Genomic DNA, 10,923 nt, shown 5'->3' on the forward strand with positions numbered 1-10,923 from the left:
CCCCTCCCAGGCCCACTGGCAACACTGTAAGGGGCAGGCCCATCCCAGGCCCACAGTCAACACTGCCAGGGGCAGGCCCATCCCAGGGCCCACTGTCAACACTGTCAGTGGCAGGCCCCTCCCCAGCCCACTGTCAACACTCTCAGGGGCAGGCCCCTCCCAAGCCCACTGTCAACCCTGTCAGGGGCAGCTCTTTCCCAGGCCCACTGTCAACACTGTCAGGGGCAGGCCCCTCCCAGGCCCACTGTCAACACTGTCAGGGGCAGGACTGTCCCAGGCCCACTGTCAACACTGTCAGGGGCAGGCCCCTCCCAGGTCCACTGTCAACACTGTCAGGGGCAGGACTGTCCCAGGCCCACTGTCAACACTGTCAGGGGCAGGACTGTCCCAGGCCCACTGTCAACACTGTCAGGGGCAGGCCCATCCCAGGCCCACTGTCAACACTGTCAGGGGCATGCGCCTCCCAGGCCCACTGTCAACACTGTCAGGGGCAGGCCTGTCCCAGGCCCACTGTCAACACTCTCAGGGGCAGGCCCCTCCCAAGCCCACTGTCAACACTCTCAGGGGCAGGCCCCTCCCAGGCCCATTGTCAACACTGTCAGGGGCAGGCCCATCCCAGGGCCCACTGTCAACACTGTCAGGGGCAGGCCCCTCCCAGGCCCACTGTCAACACTGTCAGGGGCAGGACTGTCCCAGGGCCCACTGTCAACACTGTCAGGGGCAGGACTGTCCCAGGGCCCACTGTCAACACTGTCAGGGGCAGGCCCATCCCAGGGCCCACAGTCAACACTGTCAAGGGCAGGACTGTTCCAGGCCCACTGTCAACACTGTCAGGGGCAGGGGCACTGTCAACACTGTCAGGGGCAGGCCCATCCCAGGCCCACTGTCAACATTGTCAGGGGCAGGCCCATCCCTGGGCCTACTGTCAACACTGTCAGGGGCAGGACTGTCCCAGGCCCACTGTCAGGGGCACGCCCATCCCAGGGCCCACTGTCATCACTTTCAGGGGCAGTCCCCTCCCAAGCCCACTGTCAACACTGTCTGGGGCAGGTCCCTCCCAGGCCCACTGTCAACACTGTTAGGGGCAGACCCCTCCCAGGGCCACTGTCAACAACGACAGGGGCAGGCCCATCCCAGGGCCCACTGTCAACACTGTCATTGGCAGGCGCACTATCAACACTGTCAGGGGCAGGCACCTCCCAGGCCCACTGTCAACACTGTCAGGGGCAGGACTGTCCCAGGCCCACTGTCAACACTGTCAGGGGCAGGCCCCTCCCAAGCCCACTGTCAACCCTGTCAGGGGAAGGCCCGTCCCAGGGCCCACTGTCAACACTGTCAGGGGCAGGCCCATCCCAGGGCCCACTGTCAACACTGTCAGTGGCAGACCCCTCCCAGGCCCACTGTCAACACTGTCAGTGGCAGACCCCTCCCAGGCCCACTGTCAACACTCTCAGGGGCAGGCCCATCCCAGGGCCCACTGTCAACACTGTCAGGGGCAGGCCCCTCCCAAGCCCACTGTCAACACTCTCAGGGGCAGGCCCATCCCAGCGCCCACTGTCAACACTGTCAGGGGCAGGCCCCTCCCAAGCCCACTGTCAACCCTGTCAGGGGAAGGCCCGTCCCAGGGCCCACTGTCAACACTGTCAGGGGCAGGCCCCTCCCAGGCCCACTGTCAACACTGTCAGGGGCAGGACTGTCCCAGGCCCACTGTCAACACTGTCAGGGGCAGGCCCCTCCCAGGTCCACTGTCAACACTGTCAGGGGCAGGACTGTCCCAGGCCCACTGTCAACACTGTCAGGGGCAGGCCCCTCCCAGGTCCACTGTCAACACTGTCAGGGGCAGGACTGTCCCAGGCCCACTGTCAACACTGTCAGGGGCAGGCCCATCCCAGGGCCCACTGTCAACACTGTCAGGGGCAGGCCCATCCCAGGGCCCACAGTCAACACTGTCAAGGGCAGGACTGTCCCAGCCCCACTGTCAACACTGTCAGGGGCAGGAGCACTGTCAACCCTGTCAGGGGCAGGCCCACCCCAGGGCCCACAGTCAACACTGTCAAGGGCAGGACTGTCCCAGGCCCACTGTCAACACTGTCAGGGGCAGGCGCACTGTCAACCCTGTCAGGGGCAGGCCCATCCCAGGGCCCACAGTCAACACTGTCAAGGGCAGGACTGTCCCAGGCCCACTGTCAACACTGTCAGGGGCAGGCGCACTGTCAACCCTGTCAGGGGCAGGCCCATCCCAGGGCCCACAGTCAACAGAGTCAGGGGCAGGCCCACCCCAGGGCCCACTGTCAACACTGTCAGGGGCAGGCCCATCCCTGGGCCCACTGTCAACACTGTCAGGGGCAGGACTGTCCCAGGCCCACTGTCAGGGGCAGGCCCATCCCAGGGCCCACTGTCACCACTTTCAGGGGCAGTCCCTTCCCAAGCCCACTGTCAACACTGTCTGGGGCAGGTCCCTCCCAGGCCCACTGTCAACACTGTCAGGGGCAGTCCCCTCCCAAGCCCACTGTCAACACTGTCAGGGGCAGGCCCCTCCCCACCCCACTGTCAACACTGTCTGGGGCAGGCCCCTCCCAGGCCCACTGTCAACACTGTCAGGGGCAGGCCCCTCCCCACCCCACTGTCAACACTGTCTGGGGCAGGCCCCTCCCAGGCCCACTGTCAACACTGTCAGGGGCAGGCCCATCCCAGGCCCACTGTCAACACTGTCAGGGGCAGGCCCATCCCAGGGCCCACTGTCAACACTGTCAGGGACAGGCCCCTGCCAAACCCACTGTCAGGGGCAGGCCCCTCCCAGGCCCACTGTCAACTCTGTCAGGGGCAGGCGCATCCCAGGGCCCACTGTCAACACTGCCAGGGGCAGGCCCCTCCCAGGCCCACTGTCAACACTGTCAGGGGCAGGACTGTCCCAGGCCCACTGTCAACACTGTCAGGGGCAGGCCCCTCCCAGGTCCACTGTCAACACTGTCAGGGGCAGGACTGTCCCAGGCCCACTGTCAACACTGTCAGGGGCAGGACTGTCCCAGGCCCACTGTCAACACTGTCAGGGGCAGGCCCATCCCAGGCCCACTGTCAACACTGTCAGGGGCATGCGCCTCCCAGGCCCACTGTCAACACTGTCAGGGGCAGGCCTGTCCCAGGCCCACTGTCAACACTCTCAGGGGCAGGCCCCTCCCAAGCCCACTGTCAACACTCTCAGGGGCAGGCCCCTCCCAGGCCCACTGTCAACACTGTCAGGGGCAGGCCCATCCCAGGGCCCACTGTCAACACTGTCAGGGGCAGGCCCCTCCCAGGCCCACTGTCAACACTGTCAGGGGCAGGACTGTCCCAGGGCCCACTGTCAACACTGTCAGGGGCAGGACTGTCCCAGGGCCCACTGTCAACACTGTCAGGGGCAGGCCCATCCCAGGGCCCACAGTCAACACTGTCAAGGGCAGGACTGTTCCAGGCCCACTGTCAACACTGTCAGGGGCAGGGGCACTGTCAACACTGTCAGGGGCAGGCCCATCCCAGGCCCACTGTCAACATTGTCAGGGGCAGGCCCATCCCTGGGCCTACTGTCAACACTGTCAGGGGCAGGACTGTCCCAGGCCCACTGTCAGGGGCACGCCCATCCCAGGGCCCACTGTCATCACTTTCAGGGGCAGTCCCCTCCCAAGCCCACTGTCAACACTGTCTGGGGCAGGTCCCTCCCAGGCCCACTGTCAACACTGTTAGGGGCAGACCCCTCCCAGGGCCACTGTCAACACTGTCAGGGGCAGGCCCATCCCAGGGCCCACTGTCAACACTGTCATTGGCAGGCGCACTATCAACACTGTCAGGGGCAGGCACCTCCCAGGCCCACTGTCAACACTGTCAGGGGCAGGACTGTGCCAGGCCCACTGTCAACACTGTCAGGGGCAGGCCCCTCCCAAGCCCACTGTCAACCCTGTCAGGGGAAGGCCCGTCCCAGGGCCCACTGTCAACACTGTCAGGGGCAGGCCCATCCCAGGGCCCACTGTCAACACTGTCAGTGGCAGACCCCTCCCAGGCCCACTGTCAACACTGTCAGTGGCAGACCCCTCCCAGGCCCACTGTCAACACTCTCAGGGGCAGGCCCATCCCAGGGCCCACAGTCAACACTGTCAGGGGCAGGCCCCTCCCAAGCCCACTGTCAACACTCTCAGGGGCAGGCCCATCCCAGCGCCCACTGTCAACACTGTCAGGGGCAGGCCCCTCCCAAGCCCACTGTCAACCCTGTCAGGGGAAGGCCCGTCCCAGGGCCCACTGTCAACACTGTCAGGGGCAGGCCCCTCCCAGGCCCACTGTCAACACTGTCAGGGGCAGGACTGTCCCAGGCCCACTGTCAACACTGTCAGGGGCAGGCCCCTCCCAGGTCCACTGTCAACACTGTCAGGGGCAGGACTGTCCCAGGCCCACTGTCAACACTGTCAGGGGCAGGCGCACTGTCAACCCTGTCAGGGGCAGGCCCATCCCAGGGCCCACAGTCAACAGAGTCAGGGGCAGGCCCACCCCAGGGCCCACTGTCAACACTGTCAGGGGCAGGCCCATCCCTGGGCCCACTGTCAACACTGTCAGGGGCAGGACTGTCCCAGGCCCACTGTCAGGGGCAGGCCCATCCCAGGGCCCACTGTCACCACTTTCAGGGGCAGGCCCCTCCCAGGTCCACTGTCAACACTGTCAGGGGCAGGACTGTCCCAGGCCCACTGTCAACACTGTCAGGGGCAGGCCCCTCCCAGGTCCACTGTCAACACTGTCAGGGGCAGGACTGTCCCAGGCCCACTGTCAACACTGTCAGGGGCAGGCGCACTGTCAACCCTGTCAGGGGCAGGCCCATCCCAGGGCCCACAGTCAACAGAGTCAGGGGCAGGCCCACCCCAGGGCCCACTGTCAACACTGTCAGGGGCAGGCCCATCCCTGGGCCCACTGTCAACACTGTCAGGGGCAGGACTGTCCCAGGCCCACTGTCAGGGGCAGGCCCATCCCAGGGCCCACTGTCACCACTTTCAGGGGCAGTCCCTTCCCAAGCCCACTGTCAACACTGTCTGGGGCAGGTCCCTCCCAGGCCCACTGTCAACACTGTCAGGGGCAGTCCCCTCCCAAGCCCACTGTCAACACTGTCAGGGGCAGGCCCCTCCCCACCCCACTGTCAACACTGTCTGGGGCAGGCCCCTCCCAGGCCCACTGTCAACACTGTCAGGGGCAGGCCCCTCCCCACCCCACTGTCAACACTGTCTGGGGCAGGCCCCTCCCAGGCCCACTGTCAACACTGTCAGGGGCAGGCCCATCCCAGGCCCACTGTCAACACTGTCAGGGGCAGGCCCATCCCAGGGCCCACTGTCAACACTGTCAGGGACAGGCCCCTGCCAAACCCACTGTCAGGGGCAGGCCCCTCCCAGGCCCACTGTCAACTCTGTCAGGGGCAGGCGCATCCCAGGGCCCACTGTCAACACTGCCAGGGGCAGGCCCATCCCAGGGCCCACTGTCAACACTGTCAGGGGCAGGCCCCTCCCAAGCCCACTGTCAACACTCTCAGGGGCAGGCCCTCCCAAGCCCACTGTCAACGCTGTCAGGGGCAGGCCCCTCCCAGGCCCACTGGCAACACTGTAAGGGGCAGGCCCATCCCAGGCCCACAGTCAACACTGTCAGGGGCAGGCCCCTCCCCACCCCACTGTCAACACTGTCTGGGGCAGGCCCCTCCCAGGCCCACTGTCAACACTGTCAGGGGCAGGCCCATCCCAGGCCCACTGTCAACACTGTCAGGGGCAGGCCCATCCCAGGGCCCACTGTCAACACTGTCAGGGACAGGCCCCTGCCAAACCCACTGTCAGGGGCAGGCCCCTCCCAGGCCCACTGTCAACTCTGTCAGGGGCAGGCGCATCCCAGGGCCCACTGTCAACACTGCCAGGGGCAGGCCCATCCCAGGGCCCACTGTCAACACTGTCAGGGGCAGGCCCCTCCCAAGCCCACTGTCAACACTCTCAGGGGCAGCCCCTCCCAAGCCCACTGTCAACGCTGTCAGGGGCAGGCCCCTCCCAGGCCCACTGGCAACACTGTAAGGGGCAGGCCCATCCCAGGCCCACAGTCAACACTGCCAGGGGCAGGCCCATCCCAGGGCCCACTGTCAACACTGTCAGGGGCAGGCCCCTCCCAAGCCCACTGTCAACACTGTCAGGGGCAGGCCCCTCCCAGGCCCACTGTCAACACTGTCAGGGACAGGCCCCTCCCAGGCCCACTGTCAACACTGTCAGGGACAGGCCCCTCCGAGGCCCCACTGTCAGAGGCAGGACTGTCCCAGCGCCCACTGTCAACACTGTCAGGGGCAGGCCTGTCCCAGGCCCACTGTCAACACTGTCAGGGGCAGGACTGTCCCAGGCCCACTGTCAACACTGTCAGGGGCAGGCCTGTCCCAGGCCCACTGTCAACACTGTCAGGGGCAGGCCTGTCCCAGGGCCACTGTCAACACTGTCAGGGGCAGGACTGTCCCAGGGCCACTGCCAACACTGTCAGGGGCAGGCCCGTCCCAGGGCCCACTGTCAACACTATCAGGGGCAGGCCTGTCCCACGCCCACTGTCAACACTGTCAGGGGTCGGCCCCTCCCAGGCCCACTGTCAACACTGTTAGGGGCAGACCCCTCCCAGGGCCACTGTCAACACTGTCAGGGGCAGGCCAATCCCAGGGCCCACTGTCAAAACTGTCATTGGCAGGCGCACTGTCAACACTGTCAGGGGCAGGCACCTCCCAGGCCCACTGTCAACCCTGTCGGGGCAGGCCTCTCCCAGGGCCACTATCAACACTGTCAGGGGCAGGCCCATCCCAGGGCCCACTGTCAACACTGTCAGGGACAGGCCCCTGCCAAACCCACTGTCAGGGGCAGGCCCCTCCCAGGCCCACTGTCAACACTGTCAGTGGTAGGCCCCTCCCAGGCCCACTGTCAACACTGTCAGGGGCAGGCGCATCCCAGGGCCCACTGTCAACACTCTCAGGGGCAGCCCCTCCCAAGCCCACTGTCAACACTGTCAGGGGCAGGCCCCTCCCAGGCCCACTGGCAACACTGTAAGGGGCAGGCCCATCCCAGGCCCACAGTCAACACTGCCAGGGGCAGGCCCATCCCAGGGCCCACTGTCAACACTGTCAGTGGCAGGCCCCTCCCCAGCCCACTGTCAACACTCTCAGGGGCAGGCCCCTCCCAAGCCCACTGTCAACCCTGTCAGGGGCAGCTCTTTCCCAGGCCCACTGTCTACACTGTCAGGGGCAGGCCCCTCCCAGGCCCACTGTCAACACTGTCAGGGGCAGGACTGTCCCAGGCCCACTGTCAACACTGTCAGGGGCAGGCCCCTCCCAGGTCCACTGTCAACACTGTCAGGGGCAGGACTGTCCCAGGCCCACTGTCAACACTGTCAGGGGCAGGACTGTCCCAGGCCCACTGTCAACACTGTCAGGGGCAGGCCCATCCCAGGCCCACTGTCAACACTGTCAGGGGCATGCGCCTCCCAGGCCCACTGTCAACACTCTCAGGGGCAGCCCCTCCCAAGCCCACTGTCAACACTGTCAGGGGCAGGCCCCTCCCAGGCCCACTGGCAACACTGTAAGGGGCAGGCCCATCCCAGGCCCACAGTCAACACTGCCAGGGGCATGCCCATCCCAGGGCCCACTGTCAACACTGTCAGTGGCAGGCCCCTCCCCAGCCCACTGTCAACACTCTCAGGGGCAGGCCCCTCCCAAGCCCACTGTCAACCCTGTCAGGGGCAGCTCTTTCCCAGGCCCACTGTCAACACTGTCAGGGGCAGGCCCCTCCCAGGCCCACTGTCAACACTGTCAGGGGCAGGACTGTCCCAGGCCCACTGTCAACACTGTCAGGGGCAGGCCCCTCCCAGGTCCACTGTCAACACTGTCAGGGGCAGGACTGTCCCAGGCCCACTGTCAACCCTGTCAGGGGCAGGCCCATCCCAGGGCCCACAGTCAACACTGTCAAGGGCAGGACTGTCCCAGGCCCACTGTCAACACTGTCAGGGGCAGGCGCACTGTCAACCCTGTCAGGGGCAGGCCCCTCCCAGGTCCACTGTCAACACTGTCAGGGGCAGGACTGTCCCAGGCCCACTGTCAACACTGTCAGGGGCAGGCCCATCCCAGGGCCCACTGTCAACACTGTCAGGGGCAGGCCCATCCCAGGGCCCACAGTCAACACTGTCAAGGGCAGGACTGTCCCAGCCCCACTGTCAACACTGTCAGGGGCAGGAGCACTGTCAACCCTGTCAGGGGCAGGCCCACCCCAGGGCCCACAGTCAACACTGTCAAGGGCAGGACTGTCCCAGGCCCACTGTCAACACTGTCAGGGGCAGGCGCACTGTCAACCCTGTCAGGGGCAGGCCCATCCCAGGGCCCACAGTCAACACTGTCAAGGGCAGGACTGTCCCAGGCCCACTGTCAACACTGTCAGGGGCAGGCGCACTGTCAACCCTGTCAGGGGCAGGCCCATCCCAGGGCCCACAGTCAACAGAGTCAGGGGCAGGCCCACCCCAGGGCCCACTGTCAACACTGTCAGGGGCAGGCCCATCCCTGGGCCCACTGTCAACACTGTCAGGGGCAGGACTGTCCCAGGCCCACTGTCAGGGGCAGGCCCATCCCAGGGCCCACTGTCACCACTTTCAGGGGCAGTCCCTTCACAAGCCCACTGTCAACACTGTCTGGGGCAGGTCCCTCCCAGGCCCACTGTCAACACTGTCAGGGGCAGTCCCCTCCCAAGCCCACTGTCAACACTGTCAGGGGCAGGCCCCTCCCCACCCCACTGTCAACACTGTCTGGGGCAGGCCCCTCCCAGGCCCACTGTCAACACTGTCAGGGGCAGGCCCCTCCCCACCCCACTGTCAACACTGTCTGGGGCAGGCCCCTCCCAGGCCCACTGTCAACACTGTCAGGGGCAGGCCCATCCCAGGCCCACTGTCAACACTGTCAGGGGCAGGCCCATCCCAGGGCCCACTGTCAACACTGTCAGGGACAGGCCCCTGCCAAACCCACTGTCAGGGGCAGGCCCCTCCCAGGCCCACTGTCAACTCTGTCAGGGGCAGGCCCCTCCCAGGCCCACTGTCAACTCTGTCAGGGGCAGGCGCATCCCAGGGCCCACTGTCAACACTGCCAGGGGCAGGCCCATCCCAGGGCCCACTGTCAACACTGTCAGGGATAGGCCCCTCCAAAGCCCACTGTCAACACTCTCAGGGGCAGCCCCTCCCAAGCCCACTGTCAACGCTGTCAGGGGCAGGCCCCTCCCAGGCCCACTGTCAACACTGTAAGGGGCAGGCCCATCCCAGGGCCCACTGTCAACACTGTCAGGGGCAGGCCCATCCCAGGGCCCACTGTCAACACTGTCAGGGGCAGGCCCCTCCCAAGCCCACTGTCAACACTCTCCGGGGCAGGCCCCTCCCAAGCCCACTGTCAACACTCTCAGGGGCAGGCCCATCCCAGGGCCCACTGTCAACACTGTCAGGGGCAGGCCCCTCCCAGGCCCACTGTCAACACTGTCAGGGGGAAGCCCCTCCCAGGCCCACTGTCAACACTGTCAGGGGGAAGCCCCTCCCAGGCCCACTGTCAACACTGTCAAGGGCAGGACTGTCCCAGGCCCACTGTCAACACTGTCAGGGGCAGGCGCACTGTCAACACTGTCAGGGGCAGGCCCATCCCAGGCCCACTGTCAACCCTGTCAGGGGCAGGCCCATCCCAGGGCCCACAGTCAACACAGTCAGGGGCAGGCCCACCCCAGGGCCCACTGTCATCATTGTCAGGGGCAGGCCCATCCCTGGGCCCACTGTCAACACTGTCAGGGGCAGGACTGTCCCAGGCCCACTGTCAGGGGCAGGCCCATCCCAGGGCCCACTGTCACCACTTTCAGGGGCAGTCCCTTCCCAAGCCCACTGTCAACACTGTCTGGGGCAGGTCCCTCCCAGGCCCACCGTCAACACTGTCAGGGGCAGGCCCATCCCAGGGCCCACTGTCAACACTGCCACGAGCAGGCCCATCCCATGGCCCACTGTCAACACTGTCAGGGGCAGGCCCCTCCCAGGCCCACTGTCAACACTGCCACGAGCAGGCCTATCCCATGGCCCACTGTCAACACTGTCAGGGGCAGGCCCCTCCCAAGCCCACTGTCAACACTCTCAGGGGCAGGCCCCTCCCAGGCCCACTGTCAACACTGTCAGGGGCAGGCCGATCCCAGGGCCCACTGTCAACACTGTCAGTGGCAGGCCGCTCCCAGGCCCACTGTCAACACTGTCAGGGGCAGGCCCATCCCAGGGCCCACTGTCAATACTGTCAGGGGCAGGCCCATCCCAGGGCCCACAGTCAACAATGTCAGGGGCAGGACTGTCCCAGGCCCACTGTCAACACTGTCAGGGGCAGGCCCACCCCAGGGCCCACTGTCAACACTGTCAGGGGCAGGCCCATCTCAGGGCCCACTGTCAACACTGTCAGGGGCTGGCCCATCCCAGGGCCCACAGTCAACAATGTCAGGGGCAGGACTGTCCCAGGCCCACTGTCAACACTGTCAGGGGCAGGCCCGTCCCTGGGCCCACTGTCAACACTGTCAGGGGCAGGACTGTCCCAGGCCCACCTTTAGGGACAGGCCTGTTCCAGGGCCCACTGTCAACACTGTCAGGGGCAGGCCCATCCCAGGGCCCACTGTCAACACTGTCAGGGGCAGGACTGTCCCAGGCCCACTGTCAACACTATCAGGGGCAGGACTGTCCCAGGGCCCACTGTCAACACTGTCAGGGACTGGCCTGTCCCAAGGCCCACTGTCAACACTGCCAGGGGCAAGACTGTCCCAGGGCCCACTGTCAACACTGTCAGGGACAGGCCTGTCCCAGGGCCCACTGTCAACACTGTCAGGGGCAGCCCCCTCCCAGGCCCACTGTCAACACTGTCAG

The sequence above is a fragment of the Scyliorhinus torazame genome, chromosome 2, assembly GCF_047496885.1.
Source record: "Scyliorhinus torazame isolate Kashiwa2021f chromosome 2, sScyTor2.1, whole genome shotgun sequence".
Classification (NCBI taxonomy): Eukaryota; Metazoa; Chordata; class Chondrichthyes; order Carcharhiniformes; family Scyliorhinidae; genus Scyliorhinus; species Scyliorhinus torazame.